The sequence below is a fragment of the Anomalospiza imberbis genome, chromosome 4 (assembly GCF_031753505.1).
Source record: "Anomalospiza imberbis isolate Cuckoo-Finch-1a 21T00152 chromosome 4, ASM3175350v1, whole genome shotgun sequence".
Taxonomy (NCBI): Eukaryota; Metazoa; Chordata; class Aves; order Passeriformes; family Viduidae; genus Anomalospiza; species Anomalospiza imberbis.
Genome location: NC_089684.1, coordinates 52,618,709 through 52,634,582, shown reverse-complemented (window position 1 = coordinate 52,634,582; position 15,874 = coordinate 52,618,709).

Here is a 15,874-nt window from a genome sequence, read left to right as displayed (position 1 = left end):
TTGCTTTCAGACATTTATACACTGCTGTGCCCCAATCTGTGATTCCCAAGTAAAAAAATTTCAGTGCCAAGATCCAATCCTCTGGACAAAAACAGAGATCTGCTGGCGTTGGCTTTTGTAGCACTGAGATAGTCAGTCAAGCACTGTCTTGAATGACAAGGTTGAAGTATAACAACCTCAGTGTGGATTTAAAATAAAATTATAATGGAGATGGAAAACTTAGTTTGTGAACTAAAGGTCACTATTTTAGGGAGGCACTGTATAATTTCACATTGTTACTGACTCATATTCATTCCTTGGTATGGATTACTCATGTTTCTGTTAATATAATTGGGGGTGGTTTGCAATTGAGACTGTTTGGCTGCTGTCAGCTGGGATAGAGGTGCTTATTAACGACACTTTAAGGGTGAGTGGGTGTGGGCACATGTTTCAGAAACATCTCAGTCTTGAAACTGAATTTGGAGCTACACATTTAAAGAGCCTTACATTTATTTGTTTCAACTGGATTCTTTCCAATTATCTTCTAATATTCAAGTAAACATCCATCAAAATAATCTCAGTTCCAAGCAATATACTCTAAAACACTTCATTGTTCAAAACCAGCCCTCAAAATCATTGCAGCATAGCATGTCAGGTATATGTATATCCAAAGTGCTCGTGTTAAATGGTGGAGAGGTATTTGGATCCTGAGCACATGGCACATGGGAGAAAAAAAATCTATCATGCTGCTAGTGAATAGTTTTAAGATACTTTGAAAGTTATTGATCTCTTCCTTTATTATTCCTGAAAAAGGAGTTTTCAAACCAAGAAAAATTACAGCATACGTACAAAGAGATTGTCAAAGGAAATTTTCCCATGTCTATAAAAATTGATATAACAAGGCTTCCCTATTGAGTATTGATCAGGTATTACTCTCATCATTGGCTCTTTAACAAGCTGCCTTGGTGTGGTGAAAGTGACTCTGAAGTGTGACGTTTGTAACTTGGCTTTCTTGTGCTGAACTCCCTGTGTGCTTTTGCAAAATCGCTGGATTCATTCTGCATGTGTGGAGCAGGCAGGGTGAGCTGTAGTACTCACAGCTCCTTGCAGTAGATATAGATATAGTAGATGTAGAGCTCCTTGCAGTACAGATATCCACTTGCATGAAAGTGTGGCTCAGTCAGGATTAACAAATGCACGAGGATTTTGTGAGTCCTGGGAGGGGGTGAATACAGAGAGAGTGTTAAAGCTCATGACAAGGAACGTTGTATCCTACACCAGTTTGTAACATAATGATTTTCCTAACTCATCTAAAACCCGCATATTGTGCTTGACTTAAATTTGCATTTAGATTCATCAAAACCCCAGAGTAAATGATTTTAAATGCAGATTAAGTATCTATGTTCATGTTTTAATATTGAAGTTATAAGTAAAAACGTTCATGTGTAAACAATTGTACTGTCTTGTTCAATCTGTCAGTGTGTTCACAAAGCAGCATTGCAATCTAAAAAGTTCTTTTTTATGACAGGAAATATATTTAATTTTTACTATTCTGCTTCATTAAATTAAGGTAGTCTGCTTATACAACTAATTGGTTTGGGTTTTGATACTCAGTCTAAAAATACCAGTTGTCCTTTATTTGGGTCTTTGAGAAACACATGAACTTCAGACAGAACCTGGCAAGAAAAGAAAAGCTAGACGTTAGTGGAGATTGCTTAGCTGTGTACTGCTGGAGAGAATTGTTATACAGTAATCTGCTGTCCTCAGAGGGCAGCTTGAACCACCTTTTCGTGTACTCACCTATAGACCCACTGGGAAAAACAGAGATAGTGCATGTCAGCCTCTGGCTGCTGGAGGAGGTACAAGCAGTTGCTAAACCATAGCCTGGGAGGAGAACTACTCTGAAAATATTTGTGTAATGTATTGAATCTATTTCTGACTAGCTGTGTTTACAGAATAGATTAACTCTGAAATTGTACTCAAAGTGGGTTTTCTCCCCCACCAAAATAAAAACATAGGAAAATGTCATAAAATTATATTGTGCCTCATTTGCATTCAGGTAGCTTTAATAATAGCAGCAAATTCTGCTTTGACTGTTTAACGCAAAAAACTTGGAAAACATGCTGTCACTTAAGTTTTATTGAACTGAGAGTAAGACTTGTTCTATTTCCTTATTTAGTTTTGCATTAACTCATCTCCTTCTCCAAACTGGAGTGGTTCAGCTTTATCTGAGTGGCAAAGCCTTTTCAAAGTCGTCAGTATTGAGCTGCTTTCCAAGACAATATAGTTTTAATTTCCTAATGCATATTTTGGGCTTAGCGATGCTGTAAGAATTTGTCTTTGTCTACCTGGTGAAGACAACCCATAATTTCTTTACTCCAAAATAGATCTTGACTTCTTGTGGCATTTTGCACATGGAACATCTCCCTGCTATTACTGTCTGATATTTAAATAGTACGCGCTTTCAAACAGGAAGGGCTCACTGGGAACGCTGAAACTTTCTGAACATGCACGACTTTCTCTCCGCAGTGTTGGAGTCCACCCACTCACAGTGTGGGAGCCTCATAACTCAGGTAATTGCTGCAGAACTGGGAGCAGGAATGCTTGTATGGAGCTACTGGGACACGACAATGCCTTCGAGAGTCCGAGGGAAGTAGCGGGACATTGCTATGTTACAGGACCTTTACTCGCACATCTTCACGGAGCTCCTGCATGGTCAAAAGTTTTGCTGTGTGGATTTGGACTTTATCTGAAACATACTTTCATATTGTTGTATTATCTTTTCTTAACAGGGGAAAGGAAGGAGTGCCTAACTGACAGGTCCTACTTCTGTGCAATAATTGTGGAATAGTTTGAGTTGGAAGGCAACTTTTAAAGGTCATCTGGTCCAGCCCCCCCACTCAACGATCACAGAATGAGTCCACATAAACAATGTTTCAAGAAGAGCCCATTTGCTTGCTAAAAATTTACTGAGTTTCTGCAAAAGTGTGCTTTCTTTTTTTTTTTTTTTTTTTTTAATTTAGTGAGTAGAGCAGGCTTTTTGCAGTCTGTTTCTTGTCTCCTACACACTATGTTTATTGACATTCATAAACATGAAATGCAACAGTCTCTTCTTCAGTTTTCTCTTTTTTGCATTTAATTTATTACTCCTACAGCGAAGAAGCTGTAGGACTTCACCATGGTGCAAATATCACTTAGATATATTTATTTTTCATTCAAATAATTCAAAGATGTTCATGAGTAGCTGAAATACTAGACAGAGAAGGAGGCCTCTTGGATCTTGTATTTACATCAACTTCACATCTTGCTATGAGAGCAATGCATAAATACATCTAAATATGTTGCAAAATTATGTAATTATTACAGCATACTTTTGAAAGGAATGAATAGAACAAGAACAAGGCGCATTTTTACTTTTTATTGCATCAGTGCCACTAGAGGTTAAGAGAAAAGCAGGATAATGTGCAGCTTTTCAATATTTCATATGCAGTTCTTACATTCAGGCAATTTTAAGGTCCTGGCTAATTGTAATTGAGGAAAGGTGCCACAGGACTTTATTTTAAAAGTACTAGATTTTATCTGGAGTAAGATACAGTTTTGTTTTATTTCAGTTTTTGCTTTTGATCACAGAGGCAGGGATTACTGAACATATAGAAAATTCAGAACTTTTTTGTATTCTGTGCAGTGACTCAGTTTGTCGTTTTGAATATGGCAATATTGAGAACAAGAGATTCTCTCTGAGGATTGACATCTAATAATCTGGAAGGGATACCTCTATAGCCCTGTACACTTCTTGTAAAGATGTTCCCAACCTGTGCTGAGTTCACCAGAATCTTTCTATTTAACTATAATCACACCTCCTATGTTAAAAATGGGTCTTTAATATTTTCTAGAATATGCTTTGGTTACAGGAGCTGCAATACTGAATGCTATTTGCAGTGTGTACTTTAGTGGTTCACACCCCTCTGACACCCTTTTGTGGACAAGAAATACCCCTCAAAGTATCCAAAGGCACAGCAACTTACTCTCTTCCCAAAATTTTGCATAGACCTGAAAAGGGCCAGTGAGTAAAAACTCTTTACCCTGGGGCCAGTTCTGTCCTCCCTTTGACAGCCTCCTAGCTAATGCAGTTTGTTCACTGGATGAAATGACAGCTGTCTCTGCTGACAACTTTCCGAGGAAAAAAAAAAGACTGAAAAAGGGAATTTTCTTATGTTTTCTCCTTAAAAAAAAACCTAGACAAAACAGCAAGCTTAAAAGCTGCTAATGCCACCCTGATATGACATAGGCATAGAACAGAAAACAATTATAAGTGCAACCACTTTGACAGACAGGAGTACTTGCCATATAATATTTAATATTTTTGAAAGCCGTTACTTAAGTGAGGGAGAGACCATAGTTAAAAGTCAGGGTGAGCAATGCTGCTCATTGCAACCCAGGTAGACTGGCTTAAACTGGGTGATTGCCAGCTAGATATCATCTTTAGAGATATATGGTGGAGCTGGACTCGAGCAATGAATCTTGAATAGATCTCAGTAGTGATTTTTATAGCTTCCTGTGCTGGTGGAGATACTGAGGGATCAAAGAAGACTGTTTTTCAAGTGTGCTGTATTTGCTGAATACAGAAAGGCATAAATGGCAATAATTTTAAAATTAGTTGTTGGTTTACTGATTTCTGTTGGTTGTAATGCTTTGCCTTATCTGGGGACAGGAAGATTAAAGAAGCACTCAGCTGAGGGGGGTCTGCAAGTTCTGTTACTGTTGAGAAGTGCTGTTATTTACCTGATCAACCTAATCCATTTTATGTTATAAACAGTTTTGCAGATAAAACATCTGCACTGCTGTGGGTGGAGATATTCCACATGCACTGCTGTGCAACAGCGTGCCCCCCTCTTAACCACTACAACATGAATCCCCTGAGCAGAGCTTGTAACCAAAGTGTCTTTGTGGAAGCAATTTTTCATTACCCTAAGTTATATAGACTATCCCTTATACCAGCAAGAAGTAATTGCAGAGGCTTAGCATGGTATAATTAGAAGCTTTATTATGCCAGTTGGAGGAATATTTCATATTAACACTGACAATTTTCCTGAGAGTTTTCTGTGAAAAACAGAATGAGAACATGGATGTGATACTAATTCTAACAGGTGACTATTTTCCAGTATAAAGTCACCTTTCTAACATCTTATTCACACTGACATATCAGTTGTGGCTCCAGAAACTTCCTAGCAGTGCTGCTTGCCTCAACAATGAAACACTGCTGTGCAAACAAATTAATACAGTAATTTGGGGATGTAAGAGCTTACAATAATCTCTGAAAGTGTAACATTATTTAATACTTTAAGACTGACAAATCTGTCAGAGTAGTGACTGAATTTAATAACATATTTCTGTTATGTTTATGTTTCTTAAAAATAAAAAATAGAATATTATCCATCATTGCTTAATGCCCAGGTAAATTGAATCAATTTATTATTCACTCAGAGATGTCCTCTCAACACTTAAGGTAGCTATATCACTGATAAGAAACTAAATTATAGTAGACCTCTTGGCTGCAGCCATCCATTACTCTACTTGAGTGATATCCTGTCACCAGAGGCAGCATTGGCATGGAAAGAAAGGTGTTCTGCCTGCATGACACTCATCTGGAGTGGCATTATTCAACACCTGGCATGCAGTGTGGGACGACGAAGGATTTGAAAAGATGTTCTCACAGCAGCTTGTGGTAATGGAGCAGAAAGGAGTGAAATGATTTTGTTGAATCCTATATTTGCAAATGTGGGTGGAATTCTCTGAATAATTTTGGCTGAAATGAAGCCTTTGCTCAATTTCCTCCCCTGCCTGGGGGAAGTGAACCCACACCCCCATTGGGAATGCTTTAGTCAGAAGGCTACCACTTCATCTGGGGTAGTGTTCCTTCATGCCCTGGATTGCATGTAATAATGGCATTTTGTCAATAATCAATAATTAAATTGGCTGGGGAAAAGCAGAATGGGAGTGAACCCACAGCTCAGAGATGAGGGCACTCATCTGGGAAACATTTTTCTCTAAAACATTCAGAGAAGGGAGTTGAACCAAGGGCTGCCTTTGGTTCAGCTGGCCTTGGAACTGAAGCACATCAGGTGACATCCAGACTTGCACTTGGAGATTACCATGAAAGAATAACAATGCATCACAAACAGTGCAAAATAGGCTTAGCATTGCTTCTAAAATTATTTCAAGAGTGTCTGACTTTCAGGAAAAAAACCCCAAACACTCTTGCTATGCCAAAGTTTGCTTGAAAAAGTTCATGATGTCAAGCTCTGAGATAAGTGCAAGTGTGCCTGTTACAGGATTAGTTTTAGATTACTTTAGGTTAGGGAACCTTTTGTTCTGCAGTGAATAATATGCAAAAGAAAAAAAATGCCACACTTAAAATACATGGGCCAACATATTATGGTTAAAATGAATCCTGAAGATTTCCTGTTTTATCACACAGGACACCATAAAAAGAAATTGGCTGTCCAGATGCTCAGATCAGGCCTACTTGAAAAGAAATAGTATAATCCTGATTTCTGTACTGCATAGATTGAAACCAAACTTGAATTTTACAGGTCATAAACACCTGTGATAAATGATTTTTTTCTTCCAAATTTAATTCAATAACAATAATGTTTCTTCCAAAACCTTACTTCAAAAAGTATGTTTATGTGTAATTTACCAGACAGAAGATGTATTTATCTCTTCAGTCTTGTACAGTGGCTTTCATAGTGTTGCAGGCTCCACAAGTTCAAACATAATGAGTCATATCCTAGTCTCCCTTACAAAGAATAACAATTGTGCCATTGACTTGAAAATCATGACATGTAATTATCTGTTTGGATGGGTAGAAAATACCCCTGCTTTTTTTAAGCTTTCTAGGGAAGTGGCTGGGCTCTAAAATATGTGCAAGAGAACTGAAGGATCAAGTGCAAGCAGGAGTTCATGGGCTGCCCTCTCTTTTGGCTCATTGGAGGAGTTGTTCTGTGCATGGCATAGGGGGTGGGGGACCAGACCTTTGATACCTGTCTGACACCTCCATCCGTGCTGCCTGTGCTTGCATTTGGCTCTATTTCTCTGCAGATGTATCCTCTTTTAGATCATTTGTCAGCTAATCTCCTCATGCCTTATATATCAGAGCAGGCCCCCTACATCCAAGGGCCTTTATATCAGGCCCTTTAACATCCTTCTCCCAAGGGAAGGGTCAGAGTCCCTCTCCTCCCTACCCATGACACTCCCCCCAGAACCTTCACTAGAGCTTTGAAGATGCACATCTTGAGCACAGCCCTGTAGAGAGACAGTAATCCTCCTTCTGCTCATCGTTTTGGGAGCCACAATTCCCATTTTTATCATCTCTTCTCAAGATATCTTGCTACAGCACGTGGAACAATATTTTCATTTGATAGCATTTGTGAAGCATTAATGAATGGTCTGTGAAACATCCTGGAACCTCTCACAGAAATCAGAGATGTTTGTTTCTCTGCCCCCAGTAGGGCTAAATTACAAGCTCTTAAAAATTGAACAGATTTATTGCAGGGCTGATTGCTTGAATAAAGTAGCTCTTACTGCTTTGAAGCAATCAATTGGCTTTCTAGGATTCTGCTCTAAGTTTAGATTAAAAATGGCCTGAAACAGTAAAGTTCCCTCACACTGTGGTTATTTTTTTCTTGTGCTAAATGGGTAAAGAATAACCTGCTACACTAAGGTTTAGCAAACAGATGCAGGATCATTGATTTTATTGGAATTCTGCCTACTCAGAGGCCTGGAGCTGACCCTGAGGTGTAACTGGGTTTGTCATAGCAGTGAGGAGTTTTCTGGAACACAGGACACTGTCAAGACAAAGGAATTAAATCTGGCAAAGGTGAGCCCATGGTTACTACACCTGAAGCAGGAAACAGAGCTGTGCATTCACATTTCACCAGTTAAATGACAGATTCACCCTGTGTGAAGCTGAAACAAAAGTGAGGTCAGTGGATTTATCCAGCTCCAGCCTTGATGTCAGAGAAAATTACTAATCCCTTTTTTGACATTTCGCTGGCTTTGCTTCTCCTCAGATTTCTTGGTTTTGGGGCAGGCACATCAACCATGAAGTGAGGCTCCTTAAGTCCCTGTCCTACCTGGCCTTGAACAATTTTAGTAAGAAAAGGAGGAACTTGTTTTCTTTTTTTTTTTTTCTTTTTTTTTTTTTTTTTTTGGTTGGTTTGGTTTTTTTTGTTCTTGAGAAACCTGTCTGAAATTCCATGAACCCAAAGGATTATTATACCTTCTGGGAAATAATATTTTGGCACTTTCACCCCTCAAGTGTCCCATAAACCTTTATGCCTTTGAGCTTAGATATCTTCTGAGTTTCTGCTTAACACTGTGTGATGTTTTCATCCCCATGGAAGGAAGATAAAAAACATACTGTCTTCTCCATGACACTCTCTCCACAAGCCTTGGCTTTATGGTTTTCTAAACCTCTCATATGAAAAACAGAGGGCGTTTGGTATTTACCACCTGATTATTTGCCACCTTGTCAAATCAGGCTGAAAAACTGATGCTTGACTTGCAAGCACTTTGGTTTCTTATCAGGCACAGGAAATATATTACTTTTTTTAACAAAAAGTGTGAAGCTCTGTTGGCTAAGTGGTGCACTGAACATCCTTGCCATTCTCAGAAATAATTTGAAAACTTATCATCTTGACCTTAGCTTACTAAGCAGCAGGCACACTGCAAAAGACCTAATTTTTCACTTCCGTGACTTCCTTTTTTATGTTGGTTTGGGGTTTTTTTTTAAGAATAAGCTAATAATTCCAAGTCAAGACATTGGTACTGTGAAATGGAATTGTAACTCAATAGATTTATAGTAACCTAAGGTGAGTTTTTGAGGGTTTTCAGCCAGACCTTTTGGCATCTTGTATTATTTAGGTTTTCTTCTTGGAGTTCCTAAATGCCTACTAAAATTTGTAACTGTGGTGCAGGTACGCTGATGGTAAATTGAAATCAAGTTTGCTTTTCTCAGTCTCTCTTTCAAAATGTTATAGACCATAAATTGAAAACTAGTTTTCCCTGTTATCTTCCATGCCTGCTGGGTTCTATTCTGCAAGAGTCAAATGATGCAATTTGAAGAAGACAGGCAAAATATAATGGGAAGCTGGTCTCCAATTCTAAGAAAATAATCCTTAAAACATTTTACACTATTTACTCTGCTCTGATATTGAGGTGGGAGTTTATTTCCCCTTGCATCGGTTCCAGTGAAATGCTAAATGCTATCGATGAATGAAAACTTGAAAAAAAAAGAAATATTTAACTCTAACAGCAGAGAATAAAATTATACAGAGGTGATAAATCAAGAGCCCTTTGTTAGCTACCTATTAAAATTAAAATATTCATTTTGGCTAATCACAGTGGAAAACTAAGCCAAAATGCAGGTATTTGGAACATAAATATTTTTTATAGTTATAATAAAAGAAATATTTGAGTGATGCTGATTTACTTCTTGACTTCAGAACCATTCATTAACAAAAATAGGATGTTTATAATTCTTAGGCATGTGTCAGGATGAGAAGTCAATGCCAAATATATAAACAAAGATTTAACACAGTTATTTTGGAGGTATTGTAGTAATGGCTTTCCCACCAGGAAACTACCGAATGAAAATTCAATCTTGATATGAAAACCTCATATTTAACAAAGTGACAATAGACATGTTCATAGATTTTTCCATAAAGCTGATGATGGTAACTCATTCCTGAATAGGTCTGAAATAAAAAAAAATAAAAAGGTACAATAGCTTGGGAGGAAGCCAGAGGTATACAATGAAAAGATTTCAGTACAGAAGGTGTGGAAAGACAAAAACACAACCTTCAGATTTATTAAATGACAAGGAAAACTACATCTCTAAAGCAACTGAACCAGCTTAAAAGTAGTTAGCTCTGCCCTTTCCAGTTTCTGCATTTGTGGATCATCTGACATTTTATTGCTTCTCAGGTTCTGTTTCCCTCTAAACAGTGGCAGGTCCCTTTGTAACACAAACCTTTCAGTTCAGTGTGACAAAGAAATTTCTCCATTTCCATCTTCAGGAGACTTAACTCAAACTTTCACCAATCTGAACAGGAAAAGAATCAGGTTTTGCACAATCACCACACAATCCCCATCTTCATTCTGGTTGCTCAGTGCAATGAGCCAGTGGGAGTGTTCCTTCTCTCAGTCTTTTTTTTTCCCTTGGCTACCTTCCCTTCACTCACTCCCTCCGAATTACAAAGCCTGTAAGCAAAGTAACCCAAAACTTCAAACTCTCAGCTTCCACACCAAATAGAAAGGAGCAGCTAGCACAATACAAAATGAATAGCAGGAATCACAAAACCTTGTTCCCATACCAGAAACCCTAAATTAAATTTGGTTACCTGAGGACTAAAAGCTTTCTCTGATTGCTGTGCTGCAACTTAAAGATTCAATTAACCACTTCCACCATGCTGGCTTTGTACCACTAAAGTAAAACTGATTTCACAAAGAGAAAGTCACAATCAATATAAAGCCACTAGGGTGGTTAAGCATGTTAATAAATTGGCCAAACTAATCAAAAAATGATGTCCCTGAATTCTTTGAAAGCAAGGCCTGCATTCTTCAATGAGGACTGAAAGGTTCATTTGATTCTATTAGGACATAAACATAAGCAGCATTATCCTTCCCAGGGGTGCTTTCAGGGCCTTTTTATGCTTGACCAAACAGTGAAGCGCTGTTTAAGGTGCCCTCAGTGTCTTCTAGTTCCTGAAGTCAAATTATCCAAATGTATCTTCTCACCCAGCACTTAGGTTTTAAAGGTAATATTGCTACCATAAATGCAGGTGGCAAGTTGCTTGGCACCTTCCTGACTCTCCCCAAAAGACCAAACATCTGGCATTATTTAAAGATTTCAGATGCTATCTAAACCAAATCATTCCACGTACACATTGCTAGAGCTGTGAGATGAAAGGAATAAGATTGTGATGGAACCCTAAAAGATGATAGAAAGGAAAGTTTCTTTTCAAATTACACTCTGACTTTCAGATTTTGGTCTTTCAGAAATGTCAAAAGGATCACACAGACCTTTACCTTGTGCTTTTAAATACTGTGGGGACTCCATTAATCATCCTGGGTAGATTAGACACTCAACCTCTTCCTGACCATTTATTTTCCCTTATGATTGACCAAAGCCTATAATCTAATATATGATTTCAGGCCCTTTGGTGAGGGAGATTGCCAGGTTTTCAACCCTACTGTGTAAAGCCTCCCAGTTCCAATCTCAAATGTGATTAAGATAATTTGAATAGTTTTCCAAGCCTTGAGTGTTAGAACAAATTTATCCGTGTTACAGCAGTATGGATGAGATTCTGGTTTTATGGCATTCTGTCTCTTAATAGGGGTCTAAACCTTGGCTGTGTAGCAGTGGGAAAAATCTGTAGAAGGAAAATTTTTCCTCTGTATCATCAGAGCAATACCTAAACCAGAAAGCAGATATTTCTATTACATGAGAAAATTACAGAGCAGGTAAAAGAGTGATGAGAAAACAAGAAACAGTATTCACCAGGAATATTGTGATCAAACCACTGTTCCCTTTTACCCCTGCAGCTCAAGCCCAGCAGCAGCTCCTGGTAATATTTGTTGAAATCTCTTCTTGTGGAGAAAAATGCTCTTTATGCATTGTCCCTTTCTTTTCACAATATGCACAAGTTTGGATTTCTTCTCTTCATACATGCTTGCATTCCTCCCTAGTGGAATGTGTTTAGTGCCATTTTATCATACAGAAGCCACTGCTTGTTTATCTTTTTCCTTCAAGCTGTCATCTGGGTGAATGACTGTGAAGGCTTAAGTGAAACTCGTTCTTAGCAGCCCCCTGCAGTTATGATTTTGACATAAAAGGTCACAAGGAAGACATGATAGAAAAAAATTATATCTCTGTTTCCAAAAAAAATTAACATATTATCTAAATATTTTTCTAAGCAATAGGCACACATAGATTTTTACATACAAAGTGCAGTATGGTACTGTCCTTCTACTCAGAAGGACATTCATTTCTTTCTTCTACCATTTCACTTCTTTGGAAAGCTTTAAAAATCCTGGACAAGTTCATCCCAAAGTCAGATGTAGTTCTCAATCTGTTCCTGTTGTTTTTTTTTTTTTTTCCCCAGTGTATTTGTATGAGAAGTACAATGGAAAGTGAACTCTGAGAATTTGTTTATCAAGTGAAGAGGACAGAAAAACTAGAATCTAAATTTTGTACATGGTCATGGGGCTAACTATAACAAATCTCCACTGAAGATCAAAAGAAAACTCCTTCATGACATTTCTTCTTTGCCTCCATGTTTATTATGTATATGTGCCATCATTTTGGTTTCATTCCTATTTTTACGGATCTGGTGTAACTAGTATTGGAAACATGATTCCTTTTATCACATTACTAATGACTTAGAAAAATAATAAGGACTGCTGCAAAGGCTATGTTAGAAAAAAAACCAGCATCTTATATATTTTAAACATTGCAATAAGATGGAATCTCCCTCAGTAAAGCATTCAGATCCAGTTTTTAGTCAGAAATGTTCATAATGATTTTTCCTTTAGGCTGAGGAATGTAGTGGGTGTGTTCTTTAAGATCCTTTTTTACCTTGGGTGACTTAAAAGATTGCTCCTCAGGTAAATTAGAGAAAGTTGTAGCTGAACTGTGATTGAGGAACTGAAGCCTCCCTGAGGAGAGAGACAGTTTAATTTCTGTACACTCAGCAGTGCTAACTAATTTAAACAGTTTCAATTTTTATATTTTTAACTTCTTTTGTGAAATGTTCCAAGACATTTACAAAATGAAATTTTAATGATTGCTTTGTTTCTTCTTAAATCTATAATGTGAAGAACACCATTTCCACAGCTCCCATGGGAGGTAGGGGAGAAGCAGGGAAAAGTCTCTGACACAAAGGCTCTAAAGGAGGAGTAATTTGCTTATGCCACCCACTTCTGCCCTCAGCCATGATGAATCTTACACACACAGATTGCTGTGGACACTAAAGGCCATTATGGTAATCTAGTCTGACTGAGCAACACGGACCAAAGACCTTCAGCAATCATTTCTGCATCGCAGCTGTAACACGAGGCTGTAATCTGTCTTTTAAAAATGCTCTCTAACTTGATTAGAAGAGCTATCACACCCCCAATAAGTTGTGCTAACAGCTTGTTATCCTCTTTTAAAATTTGTGTATCCAAGTACATCAAGATCCAGTCTCTAAAATTTTAATCTCTCTATTCTGCACTGAAGAGCCCCAATTCTTCCTCAATTAAATTCTACTTGATTGTGATCCTAATCTTTTAACCTTCTTTTGAATAAGATAAATAGACTGTTATTCATTATGCCTCCATGTTAAAATTTATTTTTCAGACCTTAGATCATTCTAGCTCTTTTTTCTTTGCCTTTTCTTTGAACTCCTGACCCAAGACAAGAGAACGATTTTCCAACAATGGTCTTATTTAAAGTCACCATTCCAACAAAAAATCAATCACTACATTCACCTCAGGAAACCAACTGGTAAGAGCACTAGTGTGCTTCAACACTAAGGCATATTAGCATGGATAAACACAGAACCAAATACTTAAGCCAAGAAATCAACTACCAGAACTTTGGGTAGTTTTCTTCATTATTCCATCACTGCCTTAATGTCCAACAGCCTATAAATAAGCTTATATTAAACAAAGTGAGTTTAAGAATAGAAATAACTGATATGATTAAACCTGTGTATTAATCCTGCTGAATGTATCCTTCAGACATCCAATATTCCTAACACCAAGGAAAATTAATAACAAGTATGGTGCTCTGTAGCTGTGTATTGGTCATTCTTGAGCATGTATATAAAATATAAATGCATGATAGCTTGATCTTTAATCTACATTTCATAAAGTAGAGCCTCTACAATCAACATACAAAGCATATAATCTGGCTATTCCATGAAGGGATTTAATTTTCAAGCTGCTCTGTGCTCACAGAAGAACATGTAATGCTGATGAAGACCAGGGTTTCCTTAACTGCCCCCCTGTGCTCCATATCCTAATGCAGGATATGTTCAAACTAACCACAGAAATCTCATGCAAATCAAAGTCATGTATCAAAAATTTTTCAGACTTTTATAGATTTTAATATTAGGATTTTTACCCATCTGTTGAATTGCAATATATAAATTTTCTCATTCATTTGGCAATTAGGACATTTTCTTTGATAAAAGCCCCAGGTTCTTGTGTCTTCCTTAGTTACAGGACTTAAAGATTACCTAAAAGATGTGCTGATTCATTACTAGTTTACTGTCCCTCTTAATAATGTCAGTTTGAAAGGTGTCAGATTTATCCCATGGTGTTGTGAGGCCCCACACTCACATTTGTTAGCTGCAGGTGCAGTTTAAACATGGTGAGAGATGGAAAGATATCCCTACCAGATCCCACAGTGTTACAGGGGAAGCAGAGAGATAAACCCACACTAGTGCTAACCACCCCTTTGTGGCACCTGCAGAATTTCCTGATGCAGCTCAGGTAAGCTCCAGTGCACCCACATCCATATTGCTCTCTTCAACTATCTACACTTTCCAGGTCCTCGTCATTTTTCTAGATTATGTTTTTATGACAACACCAAAGTTATCAATTCGAGGGATAAACAGCCTTAATGGGATAAACATTCCACAAACACACTGATGGCATTACAGCCCTGAGACAACTGGCAGGTCAGACAAAAGATGGGGAAAAGGAAATTGCAGTTTTGAAATGAATGCAGGGTATGGAGGTACAGTTATCACTTTAAGGGTTCTGATGAAGTGACAACAAATTAATAGAGAGCTCTTAATTTCCATTCAAACATAAAAAATTATTACTTTACCTAGGAGTTAGATACAAGGTCATGGAATGAGTCCATCAACAAAGAAGAGTGGATTCAGAGAGGCTGGGGAGAGTGACAAAGAAGAACCACCTTTTTTGCTCATTAGTAAACCATTTTCAGGATGCTTACTTCTGATTAATTCCATGAGTTTGTGATGGGCAAAAGAATATTTTTACATTACCTCATTTTCAGAAATTATTAAAATAGATTTCTTTGTATTTTCTAAAAAATACTTCAGTATAAAAGCACTACAGAAACCATGTATTTCAGAAGATGAAGGTTTGCGAGCTCATCAGCAACTGAAACCAGGAATTTATAACCCAAGATGTTGGGAAAGCTCAAGAAATGGTGCTGCTATCAACTCTACTTGTAATATGATCAAAGGGAAGAAATCTACTAGAGATCAGAAGAGTGTGTGTTCTTCATAGATAAAATGCCTTGAAATTCAGAAGCTGGTTGTAAAATTGATGGCAAGTAAAATGATCCAAAATACAACAGGGTGCACAAATGCTGGGAACAAACCTTCAGAATCAAAAAGGCATAGTGACTCCTGTAGTTTGTCTCAGCTCCAAAAACACTCAAAAAAAAATTTTTTAGAAGCCCTTAGCACAATGATTGTGTTATGAGTATGTCTTGGACAGCTGCCAGACACCCACAGAACCACTCTTATCCTCCCTCCTTAAGAAAAAAGCAGAGATCAGTCACCAATTACCATCATGGGGAAAAAAAAATTTGACTTGAGAAAAAATAATACAATTTAAATAGATTTGGACAGTGAGAAACAAAGACAAAATTAAAGCAAATTTCCCCCATCTCTCCTTTTTCCCAGGGTCAGGTTCACTCCTGAAATCCTGACTCCCCTGGTTCCTCATCTCCAAGAACGGACAAATGGGCAATGATGATTTTTGGTCAGACCATAGTAGTTCTTCTCTACAGCTCCTTTTCACCTGCTCCAAATGCAGGCTTTCAGAGACTTCCTTCAGGTAGTATTCACCTTCCTTGGTGTGGGGATAT